Source organism: Puma concolor, chromosome B4, assembly GCF_028749965.1.
Source record: "Puma concolor isolate L17-30 chromosome B4, mPumCon1.1.hap2, whole genome shotgun sequence".
Taxonomy (NCBI): Eukaryota; Metazoa; Chordata; class Mammalia; order Carnivora; family Felidae; genus Puma; species Puma concolor.
Window position 1 is genome coordinate 111,091,258 of NC_141673.1, and position 17,511 is coordinate 111,108,768.

General features: G+C 37.5%; 1 protein-coding gene across 3 annotated transcripts in view; it reads right to left on the reverse strand.

Annotated features, from left to right (window-relative positions):
- The window catches only part of CCNY (cyclin Y), a 331,491-nt gene that overhangs the window by 244,290 nt on the left and 69,690 nt on the right, over positions 1-17,511 (reverse strand). The gene's annotated exons all lie outside the window — the stretch shown is intronic.

Below are 17,511 nucleotides of genomic sequence, written 5' to 3' on the forward strand. Positions count from 1 at the left end.
GTTCTGACCGTATTAAGAAGAAAGACATTAGAGAGTGTCATTCATTAACTTGTCCACTTCAAAAAGAGAAGATGGAATCTCAGAGCTTAGATTGCCATGCTTCATGTTTTTTTAAACCTGAAAGCACCCAAATCCAGAAGAAAAAGGTAATATGCCGTATATGTGTATGCATGTGTGTACGTGCATGGAATACATACATGCTCAAAAGCCATGTTCATTCAGTTGACAAATTTTGCCAGTTTGTCCAAATCAGTGAAAGGGCAGATTGCCCATGTCTAGAGACCTTTCTTGTCACCGCTGGGGAGGGAATGCTCCTACATCTAGTGGGTAGGAGCCAGAGATGCTGCTAAACATCCTATAGTGCACAGGACAGCCCCCACAATAAGCACTGTACAGCCCAAAATGGCAGGAGTGCCAAGGTTGAGAAACCCTGTCTAAATTTGCCAGTTATTCACTTCACAAATGTTATTCATTCTTTCTATTAGGAGGTACACATCCTTACACTTTTCATAGCATCTGAAAGAAAATAACAGCAATTACACTCTATCACGAATTCATTATCTAGTTTAGCTTCCCACTGAAAACGGTTTAAAAGGAAAAAGTAATACTTGTTTAAAAAAGAAAAAGAAAGATTGTTGATTTCAAAATACTTCTTATAACTTCTACAGGAGGTCTTTTAAACAGTCATTCTGGTTCCAGTTTTCCCACGTCATTCTAGAAATATATATATGTGTGAGCTTGGAAACATGCCCAGTTGCAGATAAGCAGGCCTGTAACAGACTTTTTTTTTTTTTTTAACTAAATGAGAAAAAAATCTAAGAGCTTAGAAGCTTAAGAGCCTCTTTGAGAACATTGTTGAGATGATGTGCAAGGCACAGAAAACATCACTGGATTTACTCTTATTTAAAGTCAGAGATTAATGACATTTCCTTCGTATTAGCTCTCATTCAGTGTTTTGTTAATACTTTCCCCTTTTTTGAGGGGAGCATGATTTCCTTCAGCCATTTGATCATTTCCCATATATTTTCTTTTATGATAATGTGATCATATTATATATATATATATATATATATATATATATATATATATATATATATATATATATATAACTTTATAGTCTTGAGTACTTTCCCAAACCAGTTAACAGTTTTTAAAAACTATCACAACAGCAAAATATATCCTATATAGATGTGCCATAACTCATTAAACATTCCACAATTATTGGACATTCCATTTGTTTCTTTTCAGTATAATAAACAGTTCTGAGGTGTGCATTTTGATATACTGATCTTTTTTGCATCTACTTATTTCCATAAAAGGAATTAGTCTGAGTCATTTTGACCAGATAGGAACATCTTAAAATCTCTTGATAAGTGTTGCCATATACCATTTTAGAGAGTTTATGCCATTTTGCAATTGTTTCCTTACTGAAACTCAAAGCTCAGAAAGGAACTTCTGGCCATTCTATGATCTGTAATTGGATGAGTTTCCATTGTCTCTGACAACATTTTATATACACCTTTACCCCCAGAATTTATTGTATTTTACCCACCTCTCTCCAAGTAAACTCTGAAGTAGAGAACAGAACTTGTCTTATTTGTTTGTCGCCCCAGTATTATGAAAATAAACACCTAACAGGCATCAAGGTACTGTCAGGTAAATCTCCGGAAGCAGTAATTGTGTCAATCTTAGTTTCCCTGTGATGGACCACAGTGGTTTTATACATCTAACAAAGGGAGGCTGCATATAGAGAGCTGTGTTCTAAATCCAGTCCTGACAATTCTTCAGCATGTTGTTTTTCCAAGTTCTGAATTACTTCAGTGTGTCCTGTTATTTCTATTTTCCTTCTGTCCAGCAGGTGAACTTATAGCTGATAATAACCTGCAATGTTTCTTCATAATGTCACCTTATCCCAAGACCTTCAAGAGCCATGATTGTTACAAACCTAATAGAAACTTCTTTCTATTAGTTGCTATCCTTCTGCATTTCTTGGGAACTTTACCTTGGCAGGATATGTGACGCTAAGTTTTAATGAATGTTGAACAGTCATTGTATGGTAAATACCAAGAAAAACAATGAGTGATGCAAGGAAAGAAGTGAAAATCTGTACCTTCTGCCTTTAGCCCCGTTTCATATCTATACCTTTTAGCATCAGCCCCAAGGATTGGGTCTTCTGTTTGAAAATGAGATCAATTTCATAAGTTCTGAATACTTCTTGTTATGATACTGGGCTGGAGAGAAGCTGGCACCTCCCTCAATAGTGTGGCCTGAAGATGCAAAGTCCCCCCTTTGCTTGGTGATAATGCCATCAACTGCCTAACAGGATGCTTGAAATTCCCCATTGGCCTCCCTTGGCAATAAGGCTTTAGTCTCATTTTGCCTTTGATAAGTGTTATTTGGGTTATTCACACATGAAAATGTTACTGTTCTCTACTAGCACAGTACCAGTTAATACATCGATTAGCCAGATGGATCACTTCTCAAGGCTCCAAAAGTAGAACACAGGGCAACATCTTCACTCACAAAACTCAGAGGGACTAGAGAAAAAGCCATGAGAGAACAAGACGCACTCTGAGTGGAGCTCAGCCAGGAGGCACTGTGGTGGGCCTGGGGTACTCAGAGGACAACCTGATGGAGGAGAGGTGCACCAAGTGATGGGGGAGGGGCTCAGGTGAAAAACAGTAAAATCAGTGCAGAGAAGACTCAGACCTAAGACCTTCCACTACTTTAACCTGCTCCAAGAATGCATAGGTCACAACTCTGCTTTGGGACACTTCTGTATATAAAGTGCTAAACAGGGGGCACCTGTGTGGCTCAGTTGGTTAAGTGGCTGACTTTGACTCAGGTCACGATCTCATGGCTCATGGGTTCCAGCCCCATGTTGGGCTCTGTGCTGCTGACAGCTCAGAGCCTGAAGCCTGCTTCAGATTCTGTCTCCCTCTCTCTCTCTGTTCCTTCCCTGCTCACTCGCTCTCGCTCTCTCTCTCAAAAATAAATAAATGTTAAAAAAAAAATTTTTAAAGCGCTAAACAGATGAGAGGAATAAGATTTAGGTTCCCTCTCCCATACTCTAAAAGGTGCACATGGTAATATTGTGAATAGAGTAGAAAAAGGTTTTCCTTCTCAGGAAATAAAAATACTTCCACTCTTGTTAACAGTTTTCTCCACTCACAAATCTGTAGAACTGATTTAAAAAATATTTGAAAAGAATATTAACATTCATAGATGTTATTTGTGTGAAATATGGTAATTATTGCCATTTAATTTATAATTGTGAAAAAACTGGATGCAACCTAAATGCCCTTGAAGCAATGACTAGTTAAGTAAATTCTGCTACATACAGTAGGATCTATGAAGTCATAACACTAAAGATGTATATATATATCTATACTTATTTTAGAGAACCATGAAATGTTGAGGGGGAAAAGCAGATTACATACCTGAATGTATCATTTGATTCATGAAAAATTATATATCCCTATGAATATACATGCAAAGGGATGTGTTTTGGGATTCATTAAGAATTTTTGCATCTACAGCACCTGGGTGGCTGAGTTGGTTGAGCATCGCCTTTTGATTTCAGCTAAGGTCATGATTTCAGGGTTCATGAGTTCAAGCCCTGCATTGGGCCCTGTGCTGACAGCTCAGAGCCTACAGCCTGCCTCAGATTCTGTGTCTCCCTCTCTCTCTCTGCCCCTTCCCAACTCATGCTCTGTCTCTCATCTCTGTCAAAAATAAATAAACATTAAAAACTTAAAAATTAATTAATTTAAAAAAAGAATTTTTGCATCTATGTTCAATGAGGTGTATCAGTTACTAGTTTTCTTGGCCTCAAAAAAAAAAGTGGAGAAATGTTCTCTCTTTTTTGGAAACGGTTTGTACACAGTTGGTATTACTTCTTTCTTAAATGTTTGGTAGAATTTACTAGTGAATCCATCTGAGCCTGGAGGTTTTTTTGTGGGTAGCTTTTATTGAATGATTTTTATCTTTATTTTAATTATTAATTTTAATTACTAATCTTTAGTGAATATAGGGCTACTCAGATTTTCTCTTTTTTCTTGAGTCACTATTGTTAATGACTTTCAAAGAATTTGTTGTAACAACACCTATGTTGTTATATTTGTTATATTTTTTGTTGTAATATTCCTTTATTTTTTTTAATGGTTGCAAGATCTGTGGTATTGTCCTGTCTTTTTTCTACTAATGGTCATTTTTTTTTTTTTTCTTTTTCTCTCTCTCTCTCTCTTTTTCCCATAACTGGTCTGGCTACAGGTTTATCAAGTTTCTCATTTTCCAAAGAGGTTTTATTAGGCTTTATTGATTTTCTAATATCTATTCTGTGTTACTATTATTTTGTTTCCTACTTTGTCACTTTTAACTCCTATATTTATGATTTCCTCCCTTTTACTTTGATTTAATTTGCTACCCTTTTTCTGGCTTCTTAATATGGAGACTTAGATTGATTTTAGCACTTTCTTCTTTTATAACATGAGCATTTAAAATTACGCATTTTCTTCTAAGTATTCTTTTTATCCTACAAATTTTGGTGTATTTTAAAATTTTCATTCAGGTCAAAATGTTTTATAATATGTGATTTCTCCTACCCATAGCCTATTTAATTTGAATGTTTTGTTGTTTGATTTTAAAATATTTTAGGATTTTCTAAATAATTTCAGATAATTCCATGTTTTCAGAAAATGCGATCTATAATTATTTCAATCTTTTTAAATATGATGAAGCATATTATATGATCCAGCTTTTGATCTATTTTAGTAAATGTTTCATGTGCACTTGAAAAAAAAATGTGTTTTACTGTTGTTGGGCTAAACATACTATAAATATAAATTAGATCCAGTTGTTTAGTAGGATTGTTCAAATCATCTATATCATTAATGATTTTCTATTTTTTCTATCAAATACCAGGAGAGGGAAAATGAAGTCTCCAACTATACATTTGTCTGTTTCTCTTTGCACTTCTATCAGTTTTTCCTTCATATGTTTTGAAGCTCTGTTTTAGGCACATGCAGATTTAGTATTTTTATGTCTTCTTGATGAACTTCCAAATCTACATTGTTCTTGTTTCTTTTCCTACCTTCTTTTGGGTTGTTTTTTAAAAGCCCATTTTACTTCCACTAGTAGTTAATAAGCTATTTCCCTTTGTCCTAATTATTAATGGTTGCTCTAAGATTTACAATATTGTTCTTTAACTTATTCAATCTACATTGAAATAATATTATTCCATATCTTATATATGTAAGACTCTTACAATATTATGCTTGCATTTTTCCTCTCTTGTCCTTTGAGTCCTTGTTGTACATTTTATTTCCACATGTGTTATGATGTGCTTTTGTTGTTGTTTTTTGTTTATTTTTGCTTTGATCAGTTACCACTGAAGAAATGAATAAATTGATACAAAAATGATTTTATATTCACATATTGACCATTTCTGGTACTCTTCATTCCTTTGTGTAAATTCAAGTTTTCCATCAGATAGCATTTTCCTTTTGCCTAAAGAACTTTAACATTTCTTCTAGTTCAAGTAGCAGGTGACAAAGTTTCCATTTTTGTTTATTTAAAAGTTTGCTTTTGTTTTGAAGAATATTTTTACTGGATATAGGATTCTAAATTGATTTTTTATTCTTTCAGCATTTTATAGAGTCATTTCACTTTTTCTTGCATATATCTGCTGAGAAGTCTGCTATAATTTTTATCTACATTCCTCTGTTTGTAATGTGTTTTCCCCTTCTCTGGCTGCTTTTAAGATATTTCTCTTAATCACTTGTTTTAAGCAATTTTTCTGTGATATACCTCAGTTTGTGATGAAAATATGTTATTTATTCTGCATGGGATTCCTTGGGCTTCCTGGTGTGTGGTTTATAGTTTTCATTAAATCTGAGTTTTTTAGCCATCTGTTACTCACCTTCCCCTTTCTGGGAACTTGGTTTCATATATGTGAAACGACTTCATATTGTCCCTGAAACTATGTTCACTTTTTTAGCCACCTTATTGAGATATAATTTACAAACCATAAAATTCAGCTGTTTAAACTGTACAAGTCAATGGTTTTTAATATATTTACAGACTTGTGCAACCATCACCATAATCTAATTTTAGAACCTTTACACATCCCCAAAGGAACCAATCAGCAATCATTCACCATTCCTACTCTCCCTACCCCTTCCAGGTCTAGGCCAGTAATCTGCTTTATGTGTCTGTGGACTTGTCTATTCTAGACATTTCATATAAATCATCATATAATATGCGATCTGTTGCAACTGGCATCTTTCATTTTGAATAATTGAGGTTAGCATGTAGTGAGGTTCATCAATGTTGTGTAATTTATCAATACTTCATTCCTTTTTGTCACCAAATAAAATTCCTTGTATGGATATACCCTTGTTTATACAATCATTAATTGATGGGCATTGTGTGGTTTTCACTTTTTGGTTATTATAAATAATTCTGCTTTGAGAATTATATGTCCGCACAAGTGTGGACATATGTTTTCATTTCTCCTGGATAGATATCTAACAGTGGAATTGTTATAGATTGGAATGGGATAGATATCTAACAGTGGAATGGGATAGATGTCTAACAGGGTCATATAGTAACTCCATGTTTAAATTTCAAGGAATGACAAAACTTTTCCAATATGGCTGCACCATTTTACAATTCTCACCCACAATGAATGCGGATTCCAGTTTCTCCACATTCTTATCAACATTTGTTATTGCCTGTTTTTCACTATAGCCTTCCATTGGGTATGAAGTGGCATCTTATTGTGATTTTGATTTGCATGAAGTTCAGTATCTTTTTGTGTGCTTATTGGGACTTTGTGTGTATTTTTTGGAGAAATGTCTATTCATGTCCTTTGCCTACTTTAAAACTAGGTTATTTATCTTTATGTTACTGAGTTGTAAGAGTTCTCTACATATTCTGGAAATAAGACATTTATCAGATATATCATTTGTAAGTATTTTCTCCCATTCTATGGGTTGTCTTTTTAACTTCATGGTTCCTCACACACAGAGTTTCTGTCACATGAGGAGGGTTCTCCCATGTTATGGAAGGGGTGAGAACACAAATCAGCCCTTAGTGTGAGAATATAGAAAAGATAATACTGTAATATGTCAGATATTGATTTGCCACTGTTAACCGATTTTGAGTCACTTGAGTGCCTTGGCAAACTTGATTTGTGGTATCAAATATTGTTAGCAGCCAGAATCATGGTTGGTGGGAGATCTGTTATATAGAGATTAAATTCAGACATCAAACATCAAGAAGCTATTTCCGGGGTGGCTTAGTAGGTTAAGCATCTGACTTCAGCTCAGGTCTTGATCTTACAGTTCGTGAGTTCGAGCCCCGCATTAGACTGTGTGCCGACAGCTCAGATCCTGGAGCCTGCTTCAGATTCTGTGTCTCCCTCTCTCTCTGCCTCTCCCCCACTCACGCTCTCTCTCTCTCATGAATAAATAAACATTAAGAAAAAAAAATTTTTTTTTAAAGCAGCTATTTCCCTAAAATCTAGGAGTCACCTCATGATCTATACAAAAGAATTAGGTAATTGGCATGGTTAATCTTCAGAAATGTACCTAGGTTCAAAATCATAATTTTTTAAATTCATCTTTAATAAATTTCTCATGTTTAAATGTTAGTCTGTACACTTTGTAACGTAAAACATCCTCTAACCAATACATCAGTTACTGATTTCTTGTCTATCAGAATGCTTTATCAACACATCCTGGTATTCAGTTGTGATTGTACTACACTATCTTTGTATGTTCGGCTTTCATTCCTCATTGCTGCAGTTATTCCCTTAAAAGTAAACAAGAACATAAACAGTTTCATAACCATCTAATAGAGTCCAAAAACCAAGAAGTTTCTTTGGCAAGATACCCATAGGACAACTTAGTAAACAAACAGAAGTATTCCCGCTGAAAAGTATGCTTGTTTGTTTTTTATTTTTTGTTTATTTAATTTGCATCCAAATTAGTTAGCATATAGTGCAATAATGATTTGAGGAGTAGAATCCAGTGATTCATCCCCTACATATAACACCCAGTGCTCATCCCAACAAATCTTCCTTAGTGCCCCTTACCTATTTAAATAGCCCATTCCCTTACACACAACCCCTCCAGCAACCCTCAGTTTGTTCTCTATATTTAAAAGTCTTTTATGTTTTGTCCCCCTCCATGTTGTTATATTATTTTTGCTTCCTTTCCTTTATGTTCATCTGTTTTGTATCTTCAGTTCCACATATGAGTGAAGTTATATGATACTTGTCTTTCTCTGACTGACTAATTTCACTTAGCATAATACACTCTAGCCCCATCCATGTTGTTGCAAATGGCAAGATTTCATTCTTTTTGATTGCTGAGTAATACTCCAGTGTGTGTGTGTGTGTGTGTGTGTGTGTGTGTGTGTGTACCACATCTTTATCCATTCATCTGTCAATGGACATTTGGACTCTTTCCTTACTTTTGCTATTGTCAATAACAGTGCTATAAACATTGGGGTGTGAGTGCCCCTTCAAAACAGCACACCTATATCCTTTGGATAAGTACATAGTAGTGTAGTTTCTGGGTGATAGGGTAATTCTATTTTTAATTTCTTCAAGAACCTCCACACTTTTCCAACTGCACCAGTTTGCATTCCCACCAGCAGTGCAATAGGGCTCCTCTTTCTCCACATACTTGCCAACATCTGTTATTGCCTGAGTTGTTAATTTTAGCCATTCTGACTGGCATGAGGTGGTATCTCATTGTAGTTTTGATTTCTATTCCCCTGATGATGAGTGATGTTGAGCATTTTTTCATGTGTCAGTTGGCCATCTGGATGTCTTCTTTGGAGAATGTCTATGTATGTCTTTTGCCCATTTCTTCACTGGATTATTTGTTTTTTGGGTATTGAGTTTGATAAGTTCTTTATAGATTTTGGATACTAACCCTTATCTGATATGTCATTTGCAAATATCTTCTCCCATTCTGTCAGTTGCCTTTTAGTTTTGCTGATTGTTTCCTTTGCTGTGCAGAAGCTTTTTATTTTGATGAGGTCCCAGTAGTTCATTTTTGCTTTTTTTTCCCTTGCCTCCAGAAACATGTTGAGTAAGAAGTTGCTGCGGCTGAGGTCAAGGAGGTTTTTGCCTGCTTTCTCCTTGAGGATTTTGATGGTTTCCTGTCTTATGTTTAGGTCTTTCATCCATTTTGAGTTTATTTTTGTATATGGTGTAAGAAAGTGGTCCAGGTTCATTCTTCTGCATGTCGCTGCCCAGTTTTCCCAACACCACTTGCTGAAGAGACTGTCTTTATTCCATTGGATATTCTTTCCTGCTTTGTCAAAGATTAGTTAGCCATACGTTTGTGGGTCCATTTCTGGATTCTCTGTTCTGTTCCATTGATCTGAGTATCTGTTTTTGTCCCAGTACCATACTGTCTTGATGATTACAGCTTTGTGATATATCTTGAAGTTTGGAATTGTGATGCCTCCAGCTTTGGTTTTCTTTTTCAGGATCCCTTTGGTTATTCAGGGCCTTTTCTGGTTCCATACAAATTTTAGGATTGTTTGTTCTAACTCTGTGAAGAATGCCGGTGTTATTTTGATAGGGAATGCATTGAATATGTAGATTGTTCTGGGTAGTATTGACATTTTAACAATATTTTTTCTTCCAATCCATGAGCATGGAATATTTTTCCATTTTTTTGTGTCTTCTTCAATTTCTTTCATAAGCTTTCTATAGTTTTTAGTGTATAGATCTTTCACCTCTTTGGTTGTGGTTATTCCTTGGTATTTTATGGTTTTTAGTGCAATTGTAAATAGGATCAATTACTTGATTTCTCTTTCTGCTGCTTCATTATTGGTGTATAGAAATGCAACAGATTTCTATGCTTTGATTTTATAACCTGTGACTTGGCTGAATTCATGGATCAGTTTTAGCAGTTTTTTGGTGGAATCTTTTTAAAAAAATTTTTTGTTTAATGTTTATTTATTTTTGAGAGAGACAGAGACAGAGTATGAGTCAGGGAGAGTCAGAGAGACGGGGAGACGGAATCCTGAGCAGCCTCCAGGCTCTGAGCAAGCTGTCAGCACAGAGCCTGACGCAGGGCTTAAACTCACAAACTGCAAGATCATAACCTGAGCTGAAGTCGGACACTTAACCAACTGAGCCACCCAAGCTCCCCTTGGTGGAATCTTTAAAGTTTGACTTCCTCATTGCTGATTCAGAATCCTTTTATTTCTTATGTTGTCTGATTGCTGAGTCCAGGACTTCCAAAACTATATTGAATAACAGTGGCGAGAGTAGACATCCCTGTCTTGTTCCTGACCTTAGGAGGAAAGCTCTCAGTTTTTCTCCATTGCGGATGATATTAGTGGTGGGTCTTTTGTATATGGCTTTTATGATCTTGAGGTATGATCTTTCTATTTATTCCTACTTTCTTGAAGGTTTTTATCAAGAGAGGATGTTGTATTTAAATGCTTTCTCTGCATCTATTGAGAGGGTCATGTGGTTCTTGTCCTTTTATTAATGTGATATATCACATTGATCAATTTGCAAATATTGAACCAGCCCTGTATCCCTGGTATAAATCCCACTTGATCATGGTGAATAATTTTTTTAATGTATTGTTGGATCCAGTTGGCTAGTATCTTGTTGAGAATTTTTGCATCAATGTTCATCAGCAAAATTAGTCTCAGTGGGGTCTTTGTCTGATTTTGAAATCAAGGTAATGCTGGCCTCATAGAATGAGTTTGGAAAATTTTCTTCCATTTCTATTTTTTGGAACAGCTTCAAAAGTATAGGTGTTAACTCTTCTTTAAATGTTTGGTAGAATTCCCCTGGAAAGTCATCTGGCCCTGGACTCTTGTTTTTTGAGAGGTTTTCGGTTACTGATTCTTTACTAATTATTTACTAATTATTCTTTACTAATTCTTTACTAATTATGGACCCATAATTAGTTCAAATTTTCTATTTCTTCCCATTTCAGTTTTGGTAGTTTATATGTTTCTAGGAATTTGTCCATTTATTACAGGTTGCCCAATTTATTGGCATATAACTGCTCATAATATTCTCTTAATATTGTGTGTGTTTCTGCAGTGTTGGTTGTGATCTCTCCTCTTTCATTCTTGATTTTATTTATTTGAATCCTTTCCTCTTTCTTTTTGAACAAACTGGCTAGGGGTTTATCAATTTTGTTAATTCTTTCAAGGAATCAGCTTCTAGTTTCATTGATCTGTTCTACTGTTTTTTGCTTTTTGTCTTTTGTAACATTGATTTCTTCTCTAATCTTTATTATTTCTGTCTTCTGCCATTTGGGGTCAATATTTCTTTAAATATGTTTAAAGAAAATTACATGCGGGGCGCCTGGGTGGCGCAGTCGGTTAAGCGTCGGACTTCAGCCAGGTCACGGTCCGTGAGTTCGAGCCCCGCGTCAGGCTCTGGGCTGATGGCTCGGAGCCTGGAGCCTGTTTCCGATTCTGTGTCTCCCTCTCTCTCTGCCCCTCCCCCGTTCATGCTCTGTCTCTGTCTGTCCCATAAATAAATAAAAACGTTGAAAAAAAAAAATTAAAAAAAAAAAAAGAAAAATAAAAAAAAAAAAAAGAAAATTACATGCAAGGAGCACCCAGGTGGCTCAGTCAGTTAAGTGTCTGACTCAGCTCAGGTAATGATCTCACAGCTCGTGGGTTCAAGCCCCACATGTCAGCCCCTGCTGTCAGCACAGAGCCCGTTTTGGATCCTCTGTCTCCCTCTCTGCCCCTCCCCCACTTTCTCTGTCTCAAAAATAAATAAACATTAAAATTACACCCAATGTTGGCAATAACACTGAAGAGATGAAGAGTATTTTACATTACTCCAGGAAATATAAGTTGGTTCTAACTTTGACAATTTTGCAATCAATACTCATCAAAAGCCTTAGAATATTATAAGCCAGTTAATCCTAAATTTCCATGTCTATGAGTTCACCCAAAAGAAGTAATCATTGATACATTTAAAAAGAGAGATATATGATGGAGCACCTGGGTGGCTCAGTTGGTTAAGTGACCAGCTGACTCTTGATTTCAGCTAGGGTCATGATCTCACAGTTCGGTTTGTGAGATCAAGCTCCACTGTGAGCTGACAGTACAGAGCCTGCTTGGGATTCTCCCTTCCCTCTCTCTTTGCCCCTCCTTCACTCACGCATATGCTCGCTCTCTCTCTCTCTCTCTCTGTCTCTGTCTCTGTCACTCTCTCCAAACAAACAAATAAATAAACTTATTAAAAAATACAGCTATATGAGATATGCATTGCAGTAGTGAACATGTGGCTAAGTTCTACCATTAAGGAAATGAGTGAAAAAGAACACAGGGGAAAGGTTCACCTGAGTATCTTCTTTGGAGTATCTGCTCAGGGGAAACCCTCTGTGTCTTTCACTTCCCATCCCTGCCCACTGGCCAGCTCTGCTACTCTGCAGGCAAAATACCACCAAGTGTTCAACAATAGCCTATTGTTAAGTAAATATGATCCATTCAATGGAATATAATGCACCATTAAAAATCATATTAGAAAGGAATATTTAATAACAAGATACACTGTATGTTATTACATATTTTAAAATAATATTACTAAACAATGATTTTATTCCTATTAATAGAAGGGAGAAATGGTACCATTTACACCAAAATGTTCAAAGAGGTTGGGAATACAGGTCATTTTTTTTTTCTGTTTATCTCTCTTTCCTAAATTTTCCAAATATTGAATCATCAGAAAAAATTATTCAAAAATGATTCTAGCCCCACACGAAAAAATTGTTTTACTTTCATCTTGGTTATTTAAGCAAAGCAAGTTGTGTGGTATCTTTCTGTGTTCTGAATTGTCTGAGTGGTGTATAGATTGGGCTTTGGGTGTGCCTGGCAGAGTCCATACTAAGGGGAATCATCTGGAGACACTTGCCCATCAAACAGGCAGGAAGTGCAGGCATGAGACTTTGTTGACAGGAAAAACAGGGCTTTTGCAGACAATGTAAAACAGAAGGGACCTCAGGGAATTAACAGTTATATGCCCAGTGACCCCAGAAAGCAATGTGTAAGCATTGCTAGCTAACAAGAAGCATAGTTCTGCCTGTAAGCATTACACTTCAGTGACTTGAAGTAATAATGATCAAAGGATTTGCTACATTGTAAAGAATTTGTGGGGGGGGGGGGGGGAAATGGTGTACCATGTGAAATCTGTGTGGTCTAGAGATGAAATTGCAATGCATTTGGCCATTTTCCAGTTTTTGTAACACTTTAACATACATTAGTCCATGAGAACCTATGCAGCCATTTAAGTAAGGTATGACAGGTCTTTTCATCCCTGGTATGTGAATTAGGAAATTGAGGCACAGGGAGGTAAAGGAGCTTGCCCTAGGGCATAGTATACAAGTTGTAGACAAAGAGAAAGTTAAGACCCAAGTTCCTGATTCCCAGTCCAAGGCATAAAACCTACACTAAACAAAAAAGAAGTGCTGCGTTGTAATAATAATAAGTGTGATTCTCCCATTTCCTCAGTTTTTCACTCTCTAAAGTTGTGTTCTCCAAGGCAGGGGTGGGGGCACATACCCCAAGGTAAGATGATTTATTGGGAGATAAGAGAAAATAGTAGAGCATCTATGGATATCCATTTCGTAGCAAGGAAGGAAGGTAGAGGGGGAAAGAGGGAGGGAGAGGAGAATTAGGCTGTATGAATGTTTAATATATAGACTGACCCTGGTATACTCACACAGTCCTACATTAGACAGCCATGGGTCAAGAACAGGATGTGTGATTCCCTGAAGAAGGTGTGGGGCCCACTTTCTACAGACAGGAGTTTGCAAAGACCTAGTTAATATGGATTATGTTTCATAGCTTTACTAAACAAACCCTCAGTCAAGCACAAGGTAAAATCAATGACAACATAATCAATTCTAATAGGAAATCACCCCAAAATAATTCTAAATTATCAAGAACAACATTTTTTTAAGTTTATTTATTTATTTTGAGAGAAAGAGAAAGAGAGAGATGAGCAGAGAGAGAAGAAGAGAGAGAATCCCAAGCAGGGATTCTGTGCTGTCAGTGCAGGGCCTGATGAGGGACTCGATCCCATGAATCATGAGATCATGACCTGGGCCAAAATCAAGAGTTGGATGCTTAACTGACTGACCCACCCAGGAGCCCCAAGAAAAACATTTGAATTATAAAATTATATCCACATTTTTAGTAATGTACTCACCCTGGTGAATGATGTACCTTGAGATATTAGCTAATCATGGTAGTATATGTATATAAAATTCAAAATTAAATATGTATATATTGAAACTGAATTCTCAAAAAAAATCATACTACTAGATATAAGCAACCAAAAAAAAAAAAAAAACAAAAAAAAAAAGGCTTAGAGGTCACTGTGATAAAGTCAATGAAAAATCTCCACTTCTGTTTGAGTCGGGGGCATGGTCTGAACTGTCCCCACTTCCATTTAAGAAAACTGCAAAAAGATCCCCTCCCCAAAGTTTTTTATGTTAAACCTATCTGTTTCATAATTGTAGAGGTGTGAAATTCTCCCTGTCCACGGCCAATCACATGCCTTCAAACATCCCCACACCATTTAATTCTACAAAGAAACAGAGACAACCTTCCTTTGGCCCTGTGTCCCCTTCCACAGTAGGCCTATCCTAATTCTCAACTCCTGGAAGTCTGTAGATTCTCCATCATCTCTGCTCACTCCCTTCCATTCCTCACCCACCTACTTCTTTCTGTGTGGCCTCTCTCCACCTTCACAATCTACTGAGCCCATGAGCTTCCTTCCTCAAAGAGCCCAAGTGATCACCTTCTGACCTGTCTTATATAGGGTGCCATTATTTTTTCTATTTTCCTGATTTTCCCATAACTATCCAAAACAATCACTCTCTTTCCCTTTGCAGCCTCTTTTCCTTGTTTTGGTACCTAACCCTATGCATTATCATTGCCTTAGAGATATATCTTTTTTTTTTCCACATGGCTGATTCTCAAATCTTTGTCTCCAGCCTTGACTTCTCATGCATACTCCAATCTCCATTAGCCCAAATGTTTTACAGGGTTCCCAGAGGCAGCTTTAAGCTCAATGTACATAAAACAACAGCAACAAAAAGCCTTCGCCACATATCTTCCTGATTTTCATTGCTTCATCAGAAACATCACTATTTTCAGTACTGCTAGGGCAAGAAATTCTGGAACATTCTGATCCTTCCTCTCTCGTGTACCATCCTCATCCAAGCTGGCACAGAGACCTGGCAATTTGCCTTTAAGGAGTCCCGTAGATCTGATGTTTCCTCTTTGTTCTCTTCAGCACACCCTGCTCTGGGCCCTCATCATCTCACACCTGCATCCATCCTACTTCCTTTGCCTGTCTGCCTTCTCAAGCCAAAATTGACCCTTCTAATGTGCCACTGCCCATTAGGCTGGAGCCAGGCTAAACTCGGTAATAACTTGTTTCATCATGTTTCTCTCTCCAGGGCTTAGGAGCCAGTGAGCTTCCCACTGCCACCAGGTGAAGTCCAAGCACCTTTACTTGCCCTGTGGTGTCTTTCTAAGGAGACCATCCATAGCAATCCCATTTTATCTGTAGCTCCCAGTAGACTCTCTGTTCCCACTAGAATTGGCTTCATTGGTTTCCTGCCCTCCACACCTATTTCAGTCAGCCTTTCACACCTTACACACCCCTCTTTTTGCATGCTCTTCCATCAGATAACCTGTGCTCCAGTCCCAGCTCTGTCATTTATTACCACTGTCACCTTAAAGAAACTAACATCTCTGAACTTCAGTGTCTTCATATGTAAAATGGAGATATGACCACCTAATTCTAGGGGTGTTGAAAGGATTGAATGGCACAATGTATAGAAGGGTTATTTAGCCCAGCACCCAGCACAGAGATCATAACTATGCCTCTTCTTCAGAGTAGCAAAGCATGGTTAGCAAAGTGAATGTCATGGGGTAAACGCTCAGTTGGGTGACTGAGTAATAGAAGTAGTAAGTGCTTAGTGTATGTTGGCCTCAACAACCTTCAGCCTCTATTAACATTACCTGACCACAGACCCTGAAAAATTTCATTCTTCTTTAAACTCCTGTGACATTTAAACCCTAACACGTAAAACTTTATGACAGACTCTCTTTTGTAAATCTTTCATGTCTGTTGTCCCATTTCCCCTAGTTTACAAGTTCCTTGAGGACAAGGATGGTGATATCATTATACCTGACATTTATTGAGTGTGAACTATGGGCTAGCACTTTATATTGATAAACTATTTAACCCTCGTAACAACCTGATGACAGCTTGCTGTTGTCACTGCTGTGTTAGGAATCAGGGAACAGAGGCCTGAAATCCAGGATGCTAGTGAGCAGTAGAGGTGAGACCCTGCAGTCTGGCCCAGGGACCAAGTGTGCTACAGTCTGCTGCTCCCCAGGGCGTGGGATCCCACCCACTGGGGTAGGGATGAGAGTACTCAGTATTTGGTACAATTCCCTTATAGCAGATGGTTGAACTCCCAGACACGTTGTTTAAAACTATTTGAGAGGAGAGGTGCCTGACTGGCTCAGTAGGTAGTGCATGCATGTGACTCTTGATCTTGGGGTTCTCAGTGCAAGCCCCACGTTGAGCATAGAGATTACTTTTTATAAAAACTATTTGAGAGGAAAAGAACCCAAAAAACTATTTGAAATAGAACTACTGCCACCTTCCTGGCCCCCTAAAGACTAAACTTTTCCTTAAAGAGCATCCTAAAAGAAATCAGAATTATACGCAGAAGCCAAGATTATTGTTGGATGCTTTGCAACCTGAAGGTTGTTATATCATATAGGAAATTGTTATAGTGTAAATGTTTGTGTCCCCTTACAAATTAATATGTTAAGTCCTAATGACCAAAGTGATGATACTAGGAAGCGGGGCTTGGAGGTGATTAGGTTATGAAGACTCAGACCTCACGAATGGCATTAGTGCCCTTATAACAGGCCCAAGAGAGCTCCCTAGCCCCTTCCAACATGCAAGGACACAAGTGACCCCAAGAGAGTCTTAACCCTACCCTGCTGGCTCTCTGATCTTAGACTTCCAGCCTCCAGCACTGTGAGAAATAAATTTCTATTGTTTATAAAGGACTTAGCCTACAGTATTTTGTTACAGCACCTGAAACAGATGAAGAAATGAAGGAAGACAGGAAAGAGAGAAGGGAGAAAGGGAATAGAGGAATATGGGAGAAGTAGGGGGAATAGCGAACAGAAAAAAAGGGACACCAGAGAGGAGGACAGATCTTCCCAAATAGCCTCCACCAGTATGGATGTCTCATTCTGAATGACCAACAACCTTCATTAATTGTTGCTTTGCACTTGCCCTTTATTGGTCCCCACAAGGAGGGGAAGAGTTCTACCCTGAGATGCTGGTATGGATGGACTGGAAGCTAGGGAAGAGGCTGCTGGAAACCTAGAGCAGAGGCTGGTGGCATTAATGCCCCACCAGGGAGACCTCTCCTCCACCAGAACTGTCCTGTGAGATTG